General features: G+C 40.7%; 1 pseudogene across 1 annotated transcript; it reads right to left on the reverse strand.

The window, feature by feature from the left end:
• Positions 1-8,131: 8,131 nt before the first annotated feature.
• Positions 8,132-21,891, reverse strand: LOC112627022 (annotated as a pseudogene). Its single transcript, XR_003120011.1, has 2 exons — positions 21,843-21,891; positions 8,132-9,127 (listed from the first exon to the last, which is right to left on the reverse strand). The product of XR_003120011.1 is annotated as an aconitate hydratase, mitochondrial pseudogene (transcript).
• Between the last annotated feature and the right edge of the window lie 504 nt (positions 21,892-22,395).

Consider the following 22,395-nt stretch of genomic DNA (forward strand, 5'->3'; position numbering starts at 1 on the left):
TAGTGTGTAGGATAGGATCAGACGTGACCCCATTCTTGCTCTGACCTCATACCATTTCTCTAAATTTTACTTGGTGTAAGGGTGGGGGACCCTTACATGAAAACTCTGGAAAGCCCTATTATGTTTCTTCTTATCCTTAGGTAACAGCTCATGAAGTAGAAGAGAGCAAACAAACCAAAACAGGTGATTGTTTTAAAGTCTTCCACAGAAAATTTCTGCAGAATTATTTCAGGATAAATCCAAAGTAAAGTACTTTTGCTTAACAGATTTTGGTCTATATCCTAAAATTACATTGCCCAAGAAGAAGACCAAGCCAGGTGAGTTGGAATAAACCTGGAATAGGCTAAACTCTTTGTTTTCCCAAATGGCAGGAGAGTGCATTTGATTTAGAATATGGTGGAAGCCATGAAGGCAAGAATCCAAGAATGGTCCTGATTCATGGCATAGTCAGTCCATACTAGGTTCCCTGTGAGGTAAACCATACCACAGGAATGGGCCAATGACGGATAAGGAGTCAGAGGCTTGGACCCAGCCTAGGAATCTAGTCCAAATGATAGTGCTTTCCAAATGATAGTGTCCTAACCAGCAGGGTAAAAGTGGGTTTGACCAGTGCGGAGGTCCCCAGGATCTGATCCGGCAAGTAGGATGTAAATTAGGAGTCTCTAGACATGGACCACACTTGAAATCAGGAAGATAACTGTATCATGCTTCTGAATATTCCATTGCATCTAGGGGAAAGGTCCAGCTCACACAGCATGGTATAAATTAGAGCAAGTTGAGTCTCAGGATCCCAGGCAGGTGAGCTCATAGAGGGTTTAATTCCAGGTGCTGGAAAGTGGGGAAATAATTTGAAAGCATTGAGAGAGTTAGGGATTAGGTAGACGTAGACAGTTTTAGAATGGAAGGGGGTTGTATTTCTGAAAGTATGTAGAGGTCCAAGTTCACCGCATGTATATTGTGTGTAAGATGGCAAGACTAATTCCAGACCACATCTTGGGATAGGGATGCCTCTACTGAACTTTCTGGAGACTTCCTGGCTCCCAGAGTGCAGGTTGGTTGTGTTGAAAAGTAACTGGGGAGACCAGGACTGGTAAAACATTTCTTGGCCCTGTTTCAGAAATGGAGCTGTCAAAATGCAGCCCCTAAGGTGAACATTTGCAAAAGATTCTGGATTCTTCTCAAAAAGCTAGATTACTTGTCCAGGGCTTTTAGCCTACAAGTGAGGCTAAGCTATATTTTAGCCTTTGTATTGAAATGCAAAGTAGGGAAGAAATATTTTTATTGTGATAAAGATCATAGCTAGTCAGTAATCAAATAGGTCATAAATGAGAATTGTTAAAAAAAAAACCCACACACCTTAAACATTATCTTTTAACTTGAAATCTATACATGTATATTTATTCACCCATCTGCCAATGTGGGTCTAAGGTCTTTTCATTGAGCATGAATTGGCTAATCATGGCTCTGCATCATTTTCATGTGTAAACTAACCCCATATTGTTTTCTCTATGATTCCCAGTTTCATCTTTAAAGTACATTGAGGATTTAAAGCCTCCTGCAAAAACAAAAACAAAAACAAAACGTGAGTGTAGAACTCTTCTAGAGTTCTTTTATAGTTACCTTCCCCACACCTCATTCATTTAAACATTTACCAAATTTATTTTTCCTTCCAAAATATTCAACTTATATTTTTATTAACATAATTACTACTTTTTCACACCCATATTTTGTCAGTTTGAGTAATATTCAATCAAATTATATAATTATGATGAAGGGAACTAGCAAAACCAGGTTTGGGAGCAAACCCAGCTGAATCTTTAGTGAAAATACAACTCCACAGGTGGGAACAGAAGTACTAGGTTGTGTTCAGAAGCATGGCCTCCTAATCTGGAGAATTCAGCCTCCTACAAGTGTCAGTCAGCATTTGTTACAGAGGGAATGGAGAGTGGTTGTTAATTTTGTGAACTGGTTCAGTGGAGGTGTATTAAGAGGGTTCCAGCTGTACTGCTTAATAGGAGAGAGTACAATTAGCTGAAATTTTTGCTAATGTATATCCAAATCTAAATTTAATTTTGGGTACATATTATAATATAAAATTAATCTATCTTATAATGATAGTCAACAGGTAATGAGTGGTTTCTATTATTACAGCCTGAGCTAAATGCTTTACATGCAAACTTATGGATGTGATAATGCTATCCCCATTTTTATTAGTCTGTTCTCATGCTGCTGATAATGACATACCTGAGACTGGGCAATTTACAAAAGAAAGAGGTTTAATGGACTTACAGTTCCACATAGCTGGGGAGGTCTCACCATCATGGCGGAAGGTGAAAGGCACATGTCACGTGGTGGCAGACAAGAGAAGAAGAGCTTTTGCAGGGAAACTCCCCTTTTTAAAACCGTCAGATTTCTTGAGACTTACTCACTATCATGAGAATAGCATGGGAAAGATCTGCCTCCCTGATTCAGTTACCTCCCACCAAGTTCCTCTTACAACACATGGGAATTGTGGGAGTTAAAATTCAAGATGAGATTTGGGTAGGGACACAGTCAAACCATATCACCATTTCACAAGTGAACACACTGAGGCATACAGAGGCTATTTCCCTTGCTTGAGGTCACACGTTCAGTGTGCCCATGCTCTTAACCCACATCTATTTGGTGCCTGAATTCATACTCCTAATTATGACACCATGCTGCTTCACGTTACAGCAATAAATGCAAAGGGAGCTGATGGGCAGAAGCTGCCAAACAATGAAGTAGGTAGGATTCCTTAAAACACTTTTGAGTAATTCCTTTTAAAGTTCAAGGTGATTGTTGAATCAATTAAGCTTTCTGGTTCTCAGAAACCTGGATTACACTTCAGGGAGACTTCATTGCCCTTAAAGAGGTATGACTGCCTAATATGTAGTTAGATATGAGGAAGCAACCCAGGTCACTGTAACAACTCAACATTCATTAAGCAGTTGACTATTGAAAGCGTGAAAATAAAAAGGATGTGGCTATTTCCAGAAGGAACATGCAGTCTCCCTACTCATGAGAACAGGATTTGTGGTCCACTTGGAGAGACAGGATTGTTCACTTGATGATAAACCATGGAGGGCAAGGAGTACAAAGTCCTCAATGAGTGATGCAGACAAGAAGCTCCAGGAATGGGTAGGTTAAGGCCAGGAATGTGGTCAAGATGCTTAATTAAAGGCTTGGGGCTTCATGTGGGCCTTGAAGAGGGGCAACTGGTCAGGGTGGGGGACATTCTGAGTAGGAGAAACAGAATGAATATAATTCCTGGGGTAGGAATATGCATCTGGGGCTCTTGCGTGCTTGCAAAAGGGGTCTTATCAAGGAGTGGAGAGAGACAGGTAGTATAGCACTAGCTCGTGGAAGAACTGGACTGTCAGGCTAAGGAATGGGAATATCTTTCAGGCAATAAAAAATTACTTATATCAGGGTCTGTGGTATTGTGTGATCTTATTTGACTTCTAATAAGAATGAAAAGACCTCCAGTCAACACAGTTGTTTGGTGGCAAGTCAAAACGTTTTGAACATTGCAGAAGATGCTTCTTTTTCTCCTCCTCCTCCTCTTCTTCTTTCTCCCCCTCCCCCGCTTCTCCTCCTTCTCCTGCTGCTCCTGCTCCTGCTCCTTCTCCTTCTTCTCTTTTCTGTTTTTTGTTCTGTTCTAAGACCCAGTGTCACTCTGTTGCCCAGTCTGGAGTGCAGTGGCACAATCACTGCAACCTCCGTCTCCCAGGTTCAAGTGATTCTCCCTCCCTCAGCCTCCAAGTAACTGGGATTACAGGTGCCCACCACCACATCTGGCTAATTTTTGTATTTTTAATAGAGACGGGATTTCACCACGCTGGTCAGGCTGGTCTCGAGCTCCTGATCTCAGGCCATTCACCCATCTTGGCCTCCCAAAGTGCTGGGGTTATAAGCATGAGCTACCATGCCCAGCCCCCCTCATCTTCTTTATCTCCAGCACTTACACCTTTCTGGGAGATTTTCCAGCCAGGGGATATGCTGTTCCCCCAGTGCCAGCCTTGGGCAGGATGAAAGTACCTAGGAGTGATGTCCTGGGAGTAGCTCTCAGCCAACGGAGGTTGGCAGGTGCCTGGACAAATACCCCAACCTCCTCACCCCTCAGTGGAAGCAACTCTGCGTTGTGGATTCTCCACTGTCTCCAAATGTTCCCCAGAGAACTGAACCCTAGTTGCCAACAACAGGACTTGCTTGGTAACACAGCCTTTATTCACTGCCTTTCCTTCCCACTCCTCTACGGAGATTTCCTGGGATCACCTCCCAGTGAAACTATCTGCACTTTAATCTTTGTCTCAGGGTCTGCTTCTGGGAGAATCCAAATTAAGATAGTTATTTTTTAAAAATAGCAGACTCTTTTTTAACCAGCCCGCCACCAAACCTTTAAAAAACCCAAACGGCAAATTTGGCCTCTGGAAGCAGCATGAGTACCTGACAGGCGTGTGTAGCATTTTTTTTCTTTTTTCTTTTCTTTTCTTTTCTTTTTTTTTTTTTTTGAGACAGAGTTGCGCTCTCTCTCCCAGGCTGGAGTGCAGTGGCGCGGTCTTGGCTCACTGCAAGCTTCGCCTCCCGGGTTCACGCCATTCTCCTGCCTCAGCCTCCCGAGTAGCTGGGACTACAGGCGCCCGCCACCACGCCTGGCTAGTTTTTTTTTTGTATTTTTCGTAGAGACGGGGTTTCACTGTGTTAGCCAGGATGGTTTCGATCAGGCATGTGTAGCATTTTTATCTTCTCTGCCTATATATAATTTCTGACATGTACAAGTTAGGTTTAGCACCATATCCGAGTGAATTATGCTTGACACTCTGCTAAGGAAGAAAAAGAAGAGAAATAACAGTAAATAAGTATGGACCACAGAGCTGGCACAGAATCAGGCACTTTTCACATAGAATAATCTCATTTAAATCTCATAACCTTACAACATGGATGGAACTGGAGGTCATTATGTTAAGTGAAATAAGCCAGGCACAGAAAGGCAAATATTGGGTGTTTTGGGGATATAAAAATCAAAACAATTGAACTCATTGACATAGAGAGTTGAAGGATAGTTACCAGAGGCTAGGTAGGGTAGAGGGAGGGCTGGGGGAGGTGGGAATGGTTAATAGGTACCCCCCAAAAAAATAGTTAGAAAGAATGGATAACACCTACTATTTGAGACAATAGGGTGACTATAGTCAATAATAACTTAGTTGCACATTTTAAAATAACTTAAAGAGTGTAATTGGATTGTTTGTTACTCAAAGGATAAATGCTTGAGGAGACAGATACCTCATTCTCCATGATGTTATTATTTCACATTGCATGCCTTTATTAAAAAAACTCACGTACCCCATAAATATTTATACCTACTATGTACCCGCAAAAATTAAAAATAAAAATTTCATAACTTCTGAAGTAGAAGTTATTGGCTTATTTTTCAGCTGAAGATATTATTATACTATAAAGCCATGGAGGGTGAGGATTGTATTTTACCTGCCATTTTATCCAGTTTTCAGCACAAAGCCTGGCAAATAGTTAAACCCTAAGAAACATTTATTTGGTAAATGAACAAATAATATGTTAAGTAGCTTGTTTAAGATCACAGAACCAGTTATTTGCAGAGCTGGGATTGCACTACCTTGTGATACTCAAGGAAAAGTAACCTTCTATTGATTGTCCCAGGCAACACTACAACGCTTTGGTAAATACAACGACTACAGACAAATTTCTTTTTGGTGTGTCCAGAAGAAATAAACAGGGGCTTTCTATTCTTTTCTCTATATATTATGTAATTTATAGGCAATTGAACAGACTGGTTGTTGCATATGTATTTTTATTTCAATGACAATTTGGTGTGACTTTTTAATTTAGCAAATATTATATCTTCATGAAAGATGTAGGCTCTAAGGGGGAAAAGCTCCAAGTTTAGAAATATGAGGAAGAACTTACTCATCACAAAGATTTCTGGCACAAAACAGACCTAATGATTTTCCTACTCTATGGCCCATGCCACTTGGGTGTGTGAGAAGCTCTAGTCTGTCCCTCATGAGTGGCTCTTCTTTGCACATCATCTACCACTCAGACTGTTGCTATTAATCAAAACAAAAAGGACTAACTCTTGGATGATGGAATTTTGGGAACTTGTGGTAGATAACAGGAGTGATAGATGTCCCAAGTGGAAGCAGAGGCCAGATAACAAGAGGGAAGAAGAGTTATGCCATAGAGTGGATATGCGGAAGAACAAGCATAATTCCTAAATCCATCATAACCAGCACATTTTTGTAACTGGAAACAAATGCACTTCTAATACGAACATGTTTCAGTTCACAGGGTAGTACATATATGAAGCGAGCTGTGAGATCTGATATTTGTTGCATAATGAGCTTATACTGCGTGCCTGATACCCTGAAAGTTTTAAACATGCCGGCAGAGTTCATGATTTCTTGACTTGGTAATTTTTTCCCTCATATCCGAATGGGATTCTCTCCAACTCCGAAGTTGTTGAATGGAACTGTAAGAATTTAAACTTGTGAGCCCAAGGCTTAGCATGGAATACTCTATTTGGATTGGTTTATTCTTTTTGTTCAACATGAGAAAAGTGTACAAGTTACTGATTGGATAGCATGATGATCCAGATTGTCTAAGGCAAGAAAGGCTGGATCAGAGAAAAAGACATCATTTCTGCAGTACAGGTTGGTCACCAGGCCCTCCCCTATTGGTGTGTTTTAGATCCTCTGTGTTTCTGCTCTGGACAGTGTTTTTCTACTTTACGCTTCTGTTTACTTATTTGCTGCTTTTGCTTTGTGATGAGAATAAAAATTGTCTATACAGTTGACTGTCTTCATCAATATAACTTTACTACTGAACGCAGTTCTTCCCCAGGAAGATAAAAATTGCAAATAATATTATTGCTTGTTCCAGTAACTTCCCCAAAGAACTATGAACTCTTCTATAGAATGCATCCTAAACCAGTTCATACCCAAGACTCTTTGAACTCGTTCTCTTAAAATTCTCACCTAGCTGTCTGCAACAATCCTAAACTATTTTATCATAACCCTACCCTCATCCTGATTAAGCTTCTCTCCATCATCAAAAGAACCCATCTTAAACCACACTTCGAAATGTCAATCAGTATCCTGACTTTGTTAATAAGACTTTGTAGACATTCTTTCTTAGTAGATGAACAATACACTCAGCTTTGTCTTATCCACAGGCTGTTGTAGCGATATTTTGGGGAGCAAGCATTGAATTTGACAATTGTGTACTGCATTCTCATTGTCTTTCTGCTTCAGTATTCTTTACTCTCTGCCCAATTCTATATTTCAAACCCCCAATTCCCAAAGTGTAAGAGTTTGATAAATTTTGGTTAACTGCTGTCATACCTGTTGGACAAAGCTGAAGTACATGGCCTCTTTCTGGACTAATGGTCAGCTCAGGGATTCTTTGCCTTTGGGTGTGGTCTTTCTGCTAGACCAAAACAGGTGAGTGGTAGAGATAATGTAGTAAAACACATGGTCATAGAAGTTAAAGGAATTGACTACGTCCACTTTCTTAAGTAAGAATCTATGCACAGGAACTCTTAGAATGGGGCTAAGGGCACAGCAGGCATTCTGAGAGTAAACACTGGTGAAGTTATACAGGTGGAGAGCATTAACTAGGAGCTGAGAGCAAGGATGTGGTGCTGACTGCATGGTTTAAAGGTTGGGCCCTCTTTTTTTTTTTTGTTACTGATTTTGGATTCTTGTTTTCCTTGCAAGAACAAAAGGTTCTCTAGAATCCTTCACCCACCAATGAAATAATCAGGCAGGAGAAAAACTTTAGATGGGAGTCTTGTCATAAAAAAAAATACGGTTGCATGGAGCTGCCTAAGATGTGAACCAAACTAAAAATAGGAAGACAGGGGCTAAAAAGTTATTTTAAGAACCCCCCCCCCCAACCACAGTCACTCCGTGGGCTGACTGGGAAGCAGGAAGCATGTCTGGTCACACCATCTTGGAATAAGAAGCCATGGCTGGCTGGATCAGATCCTCTGATGGCTCAAGTAGAGCTGAACTTGAACATGACTCCAGCGCTGGGTGAGGGATGGGGGGTGGGGGGTGGGCGGCGGGTTCTGCCCTCACTGCTGCAGCTCCTTCATTCTGTTGAGGGCACTGCTGGTGCAGAACCACTTGATCTGCATCTTGTTGAAGGTTCAGGAGGTTCAGGAGGATGGTCTCCTGGGTCCCATTGGGGTGCCAGATGATGCAGTTCAGGGACTTGCCAGGGGAGAATTTCTTCAGGCTCTGAATGGTCAGTTTGTCCACAGGGTGAATCTTGTTGTAGTCAGCTGGGTCAGCAAAGATCAGGGCAGCAGGCCCTGCTTCTTCAGGTTGGTCTCATGGATCCTGGCGAAGCTCTTGGTGATGATGGCCCGGCTCCCAAGGTGGTGAGACTCTAGTGCTGTATGCTCCTGGCTCAAGCCCTCACCGTAGTTCTTGTCCCTGATCACCATCAATCTGATGCCATGTATCTTGTAGTAGCAGGCAGTCTCAAGGACGGGGCCAAACTCCTGGGTGAGGGCATTGTGCACGGAGTTGGCCTTGCCATTTTCAATGTTGATGGCACCAATGAGCAAGTTGTTGGAGATGTTGTCCAAGTGCCCATGGAACTTGAGCCAAGGGCCAGCAGCCAAGATGTGGTCAGTGGTACACTTCTCTTTGACCTTGATGAGGATCCGCAGGTCCTCCAGGTCCTTGCCATCCCATTTGTCAAAAGGCTGCAGTAGCTGCAGGCACTGGCTGGTGGGGCTCACGTCAATGTGCTGCCCACTCCTGTCCTTTGGCGGGGGTGGAGGTGCTGGTAGATGTCCTGCCCTGGGTCAAACTCCACTTGGGGAAGCTCATCCAGCTTGAACTTCTTGCCATCCTTGCTCATCAGATAGTCGGTCTCTGGGTTGAACTTGAGGTTCCTGCAATGGCCAGGGCTGTGACAATCTCTGGGAACATGACGAAGGCATGGGTCTCAGGGTTGGTATCACTGCGGCCCATGAAGTTCCTGTTGTAAGAGGTGACAATTGTGTTCTTCTCCCCCTTCTTGATGTCCTTCCTGTCCCACTGGCCAATGTAGGGGCCCCCTTTTATTTGGTAAACAGCAGTGATATACCCAGCAAAGAAGAGAGGGTATAAAATATTTGAGGCTCTTTAGCATTTTGTTTCAGAAGCTCATGGTATCTACCAAGCTCGTGCGAAGGACTGTTATGAAGATTCAGTAAACAAATATATTGCAGGGTATTTTTTAAGCCTGTAAAGTCTAAAATGGATCCAATATCGTCAATTTGTTTATTCATTCAATCATTTATTCATTCAAGAAACAATCATCTAAAGTTTACTGTATGTTAGAAATTGTGGTAGGCTCTAGGAACACAAACACAAATGCATCCCTTCAAAAAGTTTATGGTCTAGTGGGAAAAAAAGGATAGGAGAAATCATTGAAAACAGAATATATGACTCAATAAAGGAATGTATGAAGTTTTATAAGAATATAGATAAATGATATATATTTAAAATATGTATCCTTTACATATATTTTACTAACTTCTATATTGTCCTGTGAAGTATACTTTATTTTCTCTCTTTCACATTTAAATAACTGAAATTAAGGAGAACCAAATAATGCGGGCAATAAGTGATAGGTCTGGTACTCAAAGCTAAATATTCTAACTCAAAATCTCATTCTTTCCCCCCACTCTATCAAGCTGCTTCATTAACTCAGCTGTTATTATGATCAATGGACAGGAAATTTATAAAACAAGATAAATAAGTGTAAGTGGCTAATTTTAATTTTAAAATTAATAAAATCAAATAAATAAAAATACCAGTCCTTTGTCAGATGCATAGTTTGCAGATATTTTCTCCACTCTGTCAGTTGTCTGCTAATTCTGCTGACTATTTCTTTTGCTGTGCAGAGCTTTTTAGTTTAATTAGGTCCTATTTTGTTGTTGTTGTTTTTGTTGCACTTGCTGTTAGGGTCTTAGTCATTAATTCTTTAATGTCAAGAGAGCTTTTCTGATGTTATCTTCTAGATAACTTCTAGTTGACATTTTTCTCAGCTTATAAAACTCATAAAAAGTAAAGTAAGAAAAATAACAACTGCTATAGACAATAATGAGTGGAAGTAAGTAGTCTCGTTTACTAAAGGTGAGAATGTAACCTTTCTGGAAGGCAAATAGTCAATATGGCAGAGACTGCACTTTGTGTTAATCAAAACACTTCCTCTCCCTGGGAATAAAAGAAGACTGTCTTTCCCAGGTTCCCTAGCAGTTCAGTTGGAAATTATGTGACTCTAGTCAATAAATATGGGCAAAAGTAACATATGCTTTTTATTGACCTAAGTCCAAAGATCACTCAGAGTGACACTTCAGCTCTGTCTTCTCTTCCATCTGTAAAATGGGGATAAAATCTCTTATGTTATGTTCATTCCATGGCAATTTAGGAGCCACATGTTTGAAGCAACTCAGATCCCAAAATCATCACATGGAGAAAAGCCACCAAAGAGAGCCACCTGGCCCACACTGGACAATGACTAGAGCAAGAAATAAACCTTTGATGTGTTAAGCATTGAGCATAGGGAATTGAATCTACCACAGCAGAACACATCAACTAATGAACATAACATAAGAGATTTTATCCCCATTTTACAGATGAGGCTACTGAGGCACAGAGGGATAAGTAACTTGCCCATGGTCACAAAGCAAACAAATAGCTGAGCTTTGATACTGGCATAAAAATAGACATGTAGACCAATAGAACCAAATAGATGATCTAGAAATAAAGTCAAGTACTTGCAGCCAACTGTGATTTTCAACAAAGCATACAAAAACATAAAGTGGGGAAAGGACACCCTATTCAATAAATGGTGCTGGGAAAACTGGCAAGCCACATGTAGAAGAATGAAACTGGATCCCAATCTTTCACCTCATGCAAAAATCAACTCGAGAAGGATCAAAGCCTTAGTTAAATCTAAGACCTGAAACCGTAACAGTTCTAGAAGATAACATCAGAAAAGCTCTCTTGACATTAAAGAATTAATGACTAAGACCCCAAAAGCAAGTGCAACAAAAACAACAACCACCAAATAGGACCTAATTGAACTAAAAAGCTCTGCACAGCAAAAGAAATAATCAGCAGAATTAGCAGACAATCGACAGAGTGGAGAAAATATCTGCAAACTATGCATCTGACAAAGGACTGGTATCCACACTCTATGAGAAACTCAAACAAATCAGCATTAAAAAATCCCATCAAAAAGTGGACAAAGGACATGAATAGACAATTCTTGAAAGAAGATATACAAACAGCCAACAAACCTGAAAAAAATGCTCAATATCACTAATCATCAGGGAAATGCAAATTAAAACCACAATGAAATACCACCTTACTCCTGCAAGAATGGCCATTAAAAGTCAAAAAACAATAGATATTGTCATGGATGTGGTAAAAAGGGTACACTCTTACACTGTTGCTAGGAATGTAAATTAGTACAACCACTACGGAAAACAGTATGGAGAGTCCTTAAAGAACTAAAAGTAGATCTACCATTCGATCCAGCAATCTCAATCTCACTACTGGGTGTCTACCCAAAGGAAAAGAATCATATGAAAAATACACATACATAGGAATGTTTATAGCAACACAGTTCACAATTGCAAAGATATGGAACCAACCTAAATGCCCTTTGACCTATGAGTGGTTAAAGAAAATGTGGTATATATGCACCATAGAACACTACTCAGCCATAAAAAGGAATAAAATAATGTCTTTTGCAGCAACCTGGATGGGGCTAGAGGCCATTATTCTAAGTGAAATAACTCAGGAATGGAAAACCAAATATTGTTAAGTTCTCACTTAGGAGTGGGAGCTAAACTGTGAGGGTGCAAAGGCATAAGAATGATATACTGGACTTTGGGGACTTGAGGAAAGGTTGGGAGGGGGATGAGGGATAAAATATTACCTATCGGGTGCAGTGTACACTGCTCAGGTTACAGGTGCACTAAAATCTCAGAAACCACCACTAAAGTACTTATCCATGTAACCAAAAACCACCTGTACCCCCACAACTATTGAAATAAAAAAATATATTTATTTTAAAATGCATTTCTTAGTCAAACCTTTTGTTTTAGACAATAAAAGAAAAATAAAAAGAAAAAATTGCTGCGCTAAAATAAGAAACCTACTCCAGATCACATAGCTAATAAATGACAAGCCCATGCAGTTGACTCTAGAATCTGCATCTTACATCTTAACTAGCACATATGCTGCCTTTCTTAAATACATTATGGTATATATAACGTACTATGCAGCCATTAATATATGACAAAGAAGTATTTTAACTCACTGAGCAAAGGTTGGGTTATTTAATAAATGATGCTAGCCCAATTGACAGTCTGTCTGGAGGAAATTAAAATTAGGCCTCTCTTTGAAAATTTATACATATATATACGTATATATACACATATATACATATATACACATATATACATATATATTCAAAATGAGTAAAGAAGTTTGATTATAAAAATAAAATAATAAAAATCTAACAGACCATGTGTATAATCTAGGAATGGGGGAGACCTTCCAAATCAAGATGGGATATCTAGGAGCACAAAACAAAAGGATGTTTTGAAGAATATTAAATGAAATAAGACATTGTTCATTAAATAATGAAAAATGCAATGTACAAAACACCCTAGGAAATAAAATTATTGAATCATAAAAAGTTATGGTTATTTAATATGAATTTTCATAGCCCTCACCTGCCTACAGATACTAAGGGGTTTACACTATTAGTAAAAACACTTATTTCCCTGGTTCTACCTCTTTCCTGTGTTATATAGAACCACAGCTCTTTACACAACATGCTCCAAATAAATCCCCCAGTCCTGGAGCTGGGGGTTCTAAAATGTGCTCACCAGCACATCTGTTCCCAGTGGGCACTAAGGCCGGACTTCTGTGCTGTCAGCCTCACCACAGAGGCGCTTGAGCACCTCTGGCCCCAGGAAAGAATCCCTCCTTAGTTTTGTCATAATCTGAGAGAGGGGTCTTAAGGTAGTTGCCTTGGCCCCAGTGTATACAACAGTGTAGTGAAATTGCTTTTACGATATTTAATCACAACATTTCCCAATACCCTCACAGGACTCGGATAGTAATGGAATGGGCCAGTATCATACACCATATAGGCAGCTGGCAGAATTAGGTCAAACTTCTCGTGGGCACTCCTTCAGGACAGCTCCCTCCTAATCTCCACACACATAGAGTGCTGGAGGGCAGCCCTTGGGATTGAACAGATATGTCCCAGAGACATCTGAGTCACCCGAGGACTCTAGTGCTCAAACTCTGCTTGTATTTGGTGATTAGCGCCAGGCTAATCATGGTATCATGGGGATGGAGAGGGAGAGTTCCTCTTTAATATTTTCTATATTGTGTTCATTTAAAAATAAATATTAATTTTATAATCTTAAAAGATTTTTTTAAAAAACAAAAAAAGCACAAAGAACATAGATTCTTAGAGCAAGCAATTTAAAAAGATTATAGAATCTACCTCTATGCAGACTTTTAAAGTAAGATGGTTTATCATCCCCTGCAATGTGACCCTGGAAATGAACTGGACAACAAGTTAATCTTAGGTTTCTATGAATCACTTGGGTTTTGTTGGACTTTCTCTTTCTTTGACTCATATATAAACCAGAGACAGTAGGAGTCTATAAAAATTATTGAACATTGAAACACTAACATCTGAACTTCTTTAAAGTTTCAGGTTGAAATGGCTTCTGTAAAGATCTAACCTAACTGTGGTTGATAGAAAATAGCAATGTTCAATCAAAGTTGTATATAAGTTGGAAAGGAATTACAAGCCAGGGTAGCTTGACTAAATTCTCACTGAGCTTACTCAAACTCTCATCTGCTCCAAGGCTTCCAGCTGTATAGAAGTTTCTTTCAGAATTGTTTCAGTTCATTTCAATGAAAAAATTATCAAATATAATAAAACAGTTTTGGAAAGACAGGAGGGATTTGGGACATTACAATTGGTATTAAAAGAACTAATGAGCTTTGCTACTGATAAAGTACTTTTTGTATTCTTTTTTGGTTCAAAGAATGATACCCAATTGTTAATTCTTAAGCACATACATCTTTTCCATTTTTGTTTTTCCTGCTTGGTGCCTGAATTTTCTTGGCTACTACTGAAATATATTGAATAGGCTGACTCTACTTTTTATCTGCATATTCTATGGATCTAGTGGCTCTGAATCCAAGCCACTATAATGATCATGAAAACAAAATATTTCTGATGAACATATAACCAGATATTGCTGACAAATAGGAAAAAAAAAAAAACAAAACAGGCTGATGGGGGCCAGAGCAGTACATATGGTCTGCATTCCTGCCAAACTGCATGTATGCACAGCCACACAAAGACAAAATCCTTCGGTAAACACTCACAGTTGAGGAATAGGGTATAACATTTTAATATATTAACCATTTGAAAAAATTCCTGTTAGTTCCTTTTAATCTCTGGTATGCTGTCACCATTCAAACTAGACTAGAGGTATCAATTTCCTCTGGAAGGAATAGTATAGCAGAGAAAACAAATAAGAAACCAGTTCTCAAGTTTGAGATTCAAAATGGGCTCTTGAGTCTCTTTACTGTTTGGCAGAAGAAGATTTGATTGCAAAAGCCTGAATTTTGAATATGAAAGTCTAAGATTCTAGAGGACCTGAGGCATAAGTTTTTCCATTAATGTACTAGATTACATGTAATGCAGGTGGATATCAGTGCATGATTTTCCTGTTGGAGAGGAGCTATGGATCCTATAGGTTGGGGAACAGGAAGAGAGTTGGAAGAGGCTATGGTTTGAATGTGTTCCCTATCCTATGTTCATTGCAGCATTATTCATAATAGCCAAACTATGGAAACAACCCAAATGCCCATGGACAGATGAATGGATACAGAAAGTGTGATATGAACTTACAATGCAATATTATTCAGCCTTAAAAAATACAAGGAAATCCTGCCATTTTTGATAACACATATGAACCTAGAGGAGATTATGCTAAGTGAAATAAGCCAGTCTCAGAAGGACAAATACTATATGAATCCAGTTATATGAAGTATCTAAAATGGTCAAACCCATAAAGGCAGAGATTAGAATGGTGAGTGCTAGGGGCTGGGGGAGGGGAAAATGGGAAATTATTTTTCAATGGGTATGAAGTTTCTATTACGCAAGATGAGAAAGTACTAGATACCTGCTGTACAACATAGTACCTAGGTTTAACAATATGGTATTGTATACTTTTAAATGTAAGAGGATAATCTCATGTTGTGTTCTTACCAAACAAACAATAACAACAAACCCCCCAAATCCCACAAAAGAACATAAAGACATTTTTGAAGGTTATGGATATGTTTAGTGCCTTGGTTGTGGTGATGGTTTCATGACTGTAGTCACATTTCCAAACTCATCAAGAGGTACACACGAAATGTGTGCAATTTTTGGTACATCAGTTATACCTCAATAAAGCTAAAAAAAAATTCAAAAGAAAGGGTGAGAGAGCAAGGGAAGGGACCTTCCACAGGAGCCACCAAAGACCAGAAGTGTGGTAGCCCTGCGGGAATTCCCATATTCGGGGTTGAGGGAGAGAAGAGTGTAACTTTCGTTGAGTGTCTATTACATGCCAGGCATAGTATTAGATTCTTTTTTGTTGGTATCGCACTTTCCTCCTTCTTTAAAGTATTATTTTTTAACCTTGTTTTAATTGTGGTACACTATATAACGTAAGATTTGCCATTTTAAACAGTTTAAGGGTATAATTCAGTGGCATTAATCAAAGTCGCAGTGGTATTCAACCATCACCACTATCTACTTCCAAAACTTTTCATCACTCCAAACAGAAACTTTGTATCCATTAAAAAATGCTTTGTCCTTGTCATTAATTTTATTTCATTTCAAACGCTGAGGAAAATGACCACGAAGCAAGTTTTCACTGTTTAGCTCTCTCACTTGATCCCATGGAAACTGCAGAAATGTTGGGAGTTTGGGCCCCGAAAACGCTGGGGAGATGATGTTCAGTCCCTTATGCTGCTGCACACATTTACTTAGCATTAGGACGTGATTAACGGTAAACACATGTAGGTATTAATTATTTTTAACTTGTGGTCCCTAGACTTGATCCAGGGGGTCTATGAACTCCCTGCAATTGTAATCAGAATTTTGGATGCAGATGCATTTGCTTGGGAAATGATTACGAAGCTTTTTCCTCCTCAACGTTAGAAGGATATATAATCCCCAGAATGATTACAATCCCCATTTTTGAAGATAGAAGCTGGGGAGTAGGCACCGAACCCTCAAAACTAGGTGATGGAGTCACAGAGTTTAAGTACTTTTACTCTCTCTGTGTGATCCCTCTGTGGTTAATTTGGTTTAAGGAAGCTTGGAAGAAATTCTGTTCCTAGTCTCCTCTCTCCACGTCCCACTCCCCAGACCCCATCTCACCTTACCAACTTCGATCGATAGTCTGCATCCTGAGGCCTAGAGAGATGGGAGAACTGGAGGACATGCCTGGGTAGTACAGTTGGAATATTAATAAGAGAACAAGTGTATGAAGCAGGACAGAAGGGGAGAATAATTTTGCTTCTTTTCTCTGCCTGTATAGAGAAGAACCCCTGTGTTCTTTTGACCTTATCTCTGCCATTTTGCACTCATTATGGCTAGGTTTCAAAAAATCTCTGCTTAGAGGCTTCCCCCAAATCATTAAAAAGTTCCCTGGTGTCCCTGGCCCTGCCTGAATCCAATCCTGGCCCAACTAGATCCCGCTCACCCAACCTACCAGTCAGCTCTGCTCCACACCCCTGTGTCCAGGGTTGACTGTCACTCTGTCTTCTCTCCCAAACACATCAACCACCTCGCTCTGAGTCTCCCTGTGCCCAGCCTGTCCCCTCACACGTGTCCTTTCTCTGGGGGATGCTGCACAGTTCATACTCCACAGTCAGGACCCTTGAGCTCTTCTACCCTCAGGTGCCCAGGCCAGCCCACTTCCAGATGAGCCCAGGGAGTGTTTGCCTAAGGCATGGTGGGAAAGCTGGGGCATCTGCTTGGGGGAACTTATCTGGCCTCTATGGCATTTAACAATGGGATTATCATGAATGTGCAAAGAGAATTAAACTGCATGTAGGGAAAACATAAACAATGGTACATTATAAAGATGCAGAGCTCTAAAACGAAAAATAGAAAAACTAGGTCTGGTTCTATAAAGGTAATATTAATTACAAGAATTTATGAGAACTTATGGCTAATTACCACGTGCACTAACATTTATGAACTTATGGCTAATTACCACATGCATATACACTTATGTATATGTACACAACTAATTTTATTGTAAGTTTTGTTGGGTTGCAACATTACACAAATAATAATAATTTATTGTTTGCTGAGCTTCTACAGGCCAGCTACCATCTTAATCACTTTATAGAAATTGTTTTATGTAGTCTCACACTCTGTGTTTCCAGTCTGTAGTTGCTCATTAAGCGTGGTTATTATCTAATTCATTTTAAGAGAAGAAAACTACATTTTGTAAAATATTGGTTGTATCTTAAAAGCTCTGAAAGTCCTGAATACAGACTGTTAATATACACTTGGGTAATTATCAGAACTTTGCTGTCAAAATCCTATCTGTTGTACCTACAAAAATAAATTTTTATGGAAATGTCTTCAAATTCCTCTTAGCTACTAGAAGAAAAGAATGAAAGGAGAAAAGCTTAATGAGAGCGAATTCATAAGCCTTCCCTCCTTTCTGCTTTCTTCCCTGATCTGTTCCTCCAGTCCCTTTTTCCTCCAGTCCCTCCAGTTCCTCCTTTTTCCTCCAGTCCCTTCTATTTTTTCCCCTCCCCTCCCTAACCCTTAAATTTTCTTCCCTCCCTTCTCCCCCTTCTCCCCCTACTTTTCACCTCATCTTTTCTACCTCTTTCTTTATTCCCTTCTTGTCTCCTCCTCTCCCCTCTGTCTCTCTCCTATCTCCCTGCTAAGTTTGGCATTGCCCACTGACACATTATTATCAGGTGCAGTGTGCAGACGTTTGGGAAGGGGACCAGGAATAAATGCAAGCAGAGAAAAGTTTCATGCTTCCTCACATTATGCTGGAAAAATAAGTTACCAATTTTAAATGTTAAGATATCCTAGAGGAGCGCCTGTTTTTTTCTGTGAGCATCCAGCAGTGGTGCTCTGGAAATTTAAGATTGAATTCAGTTGAAGCTCACTGGTTCTATTAACAAAAAGATTCATACAAAAGGTCTCAGTGGCATGTTTTTTCTTTCATGGGTCAGGAGTTGTCTTTGCTGTGTGTGATGACTGGAACATTAGGCAGATTCTCTAGAAGGTCTATAATTCAGGAGATTGCATCTCAGAATGCAATTTTTGTTCACTGACCTTTATGAAAAAGAATAAAGACATTGAAAATTGATGATAAGAAAGTTGGAAATCCATGAACGTGAGCACTTTCCTCATGGCACATTTAAAGCTTTAGGGAGCTTTCAGGAATATTTGAAAATGTGAATAAAGTCTATATTCAAAAGATAAGACAGATTAGAGAATACTACGTTAGATCTTTTATGGACCATTTATGCTGATTTGATCATCAGTTTCTTTGGTGAAGAGTAACAATGAGCAGGCTGGGTGTGGTGGTTCATGCCTGTAATTCCAGCACTTTGGGAGGCTGAGGCGGGTGGATTACTTGAGCCCAGGAGTTCAAGACCAGCCTGGCCAACATGTCGAAACCCTGTCTCTACTAAAAATACAAAAATTAGCCAGGCATGATGGCACATGCCTGTAATCCCAGCTACTAGGGAAACTGAGGCACAAGAATCGCTTAAACCTGGGAGGTGAGGTTGCAGTGAGCTGAGATTGTGCCACTGCGCTCCAGCGTGGGTGACAGAGCAAGACTCAGTCTTTAAAAACACAAAAAACATAATGAGCAAACCTTCCTTGTCCTGTCTTATGAGATAGAATCCTAGTTTTAGGAATAACTGGCTAGGAGCTTCAATTCTGCAGCTTTTCCTCCACATCTAACCATTTGAAGGGGTGTGAACCATAGTGGGAAATGCTCTGGAGAAGAAAGCTGAATTCTAGTTTACACTTGGTTGCAAATCTTCTATGTGGTCATAAGTCAATCATCTGCCATGAGTCTCAGTCTTCCTGTCTATAAAATGGGATACTTGGATCATATGCTGCTCCAGAATGCTATGTTTCAAGGTGGTGATCAATCAAAATGCCTTTATAACTGCATGTAACTTTGTTCTCGCTTTTGTAAACTGTAGGCAAATCTTTGTCTGGCAGTTTTGTTCCAAAAGAAATGCTGGCTTTTCCACAAATGTTGTTTTGGTCACTTGTTTGGGGGCCAATCCACTGCTGGCCCTTTATGTTTATGTCAAATGGAAGGCTAAGGCCACATTAAACCTAACTGGTTGAAAGAGAGCAAGTTCAAAGCTATATCCCAAAGTAACCACACTCTCTTTGCAATATCCTACTTAGATAAATAAAATTTTATTTTAAGAATATTGATTGAGTTCTTTAGCATAGCCTTTGATTTTCACATTTTTCTCTCATAACGTGTTATGGATTTCATATTGCTGGAAATAAGCCCTCACTAATTCCTTTCTTTGCTTCTTCTGTATATCTTGAATCTCTCCACTTCTCTCCACCACCGCTCCTTCCTTCCTAGCCACAGCATCCAGCATCCAGCATCCCTCGCCTGAACAGCAGCCTCTTGACTGGTTTCTCTGTTTCCAAGCTGTAGCCTCTGATCCAGGCTCCATACAGCAGCCATATTGGTTTGCTTACTTCATTCCCATCATATGAAGGCTTTCCACTGCATTTGAATAAATCCCAACCATCCCAGACCATGGCTATGGTGAACACAGTGAGCAGTCTGGCTGCTGGGAATGCTGTTGGTAGATGTCTTCAATGGTCAGCCCCTGCAGGCTGACCTCAGACACAGGGAGCCACTTCATCCTTCCCGGGGTGCCCTGCATCCAGGGACCACTCATCGCGGGGGTATAAAGGCTTGGCCAACTCTGGGCAACTCTGGATAGCCATTCTAGCTGCGGAGCTTCACATGGGATTGGCTGTGGCTGTCATCTGGGTCTGCCACTCAGCTCATGTCTTGCTCTGCCCCATCTTTCTCTGCCGTGACCAGCTCAGTTGTGGAGACCCAACCCAGCAGTGCTAGAGGGATTAAGACAAAGATACAGAAATAGAGTGCAAAGTGGGATCAGGGGGTTAACAGCCTTCAGAGCTGAGAGCCATGAACAGAGTTTGACCCATGTATTTACTGACAGCAAGCCAATGATAAGCATTGTTTCTATAGATTATAGATTAACTAAAAGCATTCCTTACGGGAAACAAAGCATTCTTAGTGAGGAGCAGAGAAACAGGCTCTGGCTGATTATCTGGAGCAAAAGCATGTTGTTAAGGCACAGGCCGCTCCTGCTATTGTTTGTGGTTTGAGCAGTTTTCTGCTCTGGGTGGGCCAGGTTTCCCTTGCCCTGCTCCAGTAAGCTAACAACTTCTAGAAGTGTGCATGCTAGCCGTCACCAGCATGTCACATTGCTGCAGAAATCCTGTTTATGGCCAGTTTCTTTAAGGCCTGTTTGTGACAGGCTTAGGGCCTGTTCCCAGCATTTCTCACTTCCTTCCCCTCTTCCACAGGGGTTGATACAAAGGGAACTCTTTAATAAATGATGACAATGGCATCATAACACCCTGTATCATCTGGTCCTTGCCTACACTTCTGGCTCCATGTTGTGTTACTGGTGCCCCTGGCACATGGCTCTGCAGTCTTTTTTTCCAGTTCCTGGATTGGATTAGGCTCATTCCGACCTCAGGGTCTACGCAACTGATGTTTCCTCTCTAAGGCAGTTTTTCTTACAACTCTATCTAATTCTTTCTTATCCGTTAGTTCTTTTTTTTTTTTTTTTTGAGACGGAGTCTCGCTCTGTCGCCCAGGCTGGAGTGCAGTGGCCGGATCTCAGCTCACTGCAAGCTCCGCCTCCCGGGTTCATGCCATTCTCCTGCCTCAGCCTCCCGAGCAGCTGGGACTACAGGCACCCGCCACCTCGCCTGGCTAGTTTTTTTTTTTTTGTATTTTTTAGTAGAGACGGGGTTTCACTGGGTTAGCCAGGATGGTCTCGATCTCCTGACCTCGTGATCCGCCCGCCTCGGCCTCCCAAAGTGCTGGGATTACAGGCTTGGGCCACCGTGCCCGGCCATCCGTTAGTTCTTAACTTGACTGTCACCTCCTCAGAGAAGGCTTTCCTAACCCTACCCCCGCATCATCACCAACCTGACATATAAATAAGAATCTTTCTCCTGTTTTCTCACATAGCATCCTATTTTTTTCCTTCATAGGACTGCTTACAATTTGTGGTTATATATTCACTTGTTTACTCACATGTTTAAGTCTGTCTTCCTCTAATAGACAGCAAACTTCACAAAGGCAAGTTTCACATATGTTCTGTTCACCAGTTTAGATAAATTATATCCTCGTCATTTAGCCCCTTTCTTGTCCCCTAGTTGATATTCAATAAATACTGACTGAATGAATGAACGGACTGAATTTCTCCCCTTCCTAAGGAAAGGCCTGAGTTTCTTCAGTCTCCTGGCTGTTTCTCTTTGAAGTCGCTATTCAAGGAGCCAGACTCCTTTAAAGACGGGGAAGAACTACCCTAGGGCAGGACAATCAGTGGATAACACACAGCACCATAGCCAGTTGCCCAGCTGGAAGTTTTGACACAGGCAAGTACCTTCTGCATCCAGCAGGAACCATCTTGGCTGCAGGCCAGCTGCTGCCATGCCTTCCTCCTCACTTTCCTGTCTTAATTACCCCTTTCTTCTATGGCAGCCTGCTCCAGTTTTCTGTCTATCATCTGTCCAAGCTTTATATTCTCATCTTGCCTGCTTGACCAAACCTAGCTTTGCCTTCACCACTGTATCTAGCTCCAGGAAAGGCACCCCATTCCCCTACACTTTCATAGCCCTTTGGGGATACCCTGTCACCTTAGGGCACAGGCAGCCTGTAAAACAGGATCAAGATTCAACCCAGTGAAATTTAGACACTATTACTTAGCATTTAGATAGTAGCAGACAGAGGCTGAGAACTTTATAAGGATTACCACATTCAATTCTCATTTATCTCAACTATTGTATGGAGGATTTACTACTATCTCCATTTTATGGAGTTTGGACAGGTGAAAGTGGTTTATCCAAGGTAAGAGGTGACATTGGGATTCAAACCCAGATGATCTGATTGCAGGAGCAATGAGCATCTTAATTCTTCACTGCATTAGACTGTGACTG

This window comes from Theropithecus gelada, chromosome 6, assembly GCF_003255815.1.
Source record: "Theropithecus gelada isolate Dixy chromosome 6, Tgel_1.0, whole genome shotgun sequence".
NCBI lineage: Eukaryota > Metazoa > Chordata > Mammalia > Primates > Cercopithecidae > Theropithecus > Theropithecus gelada.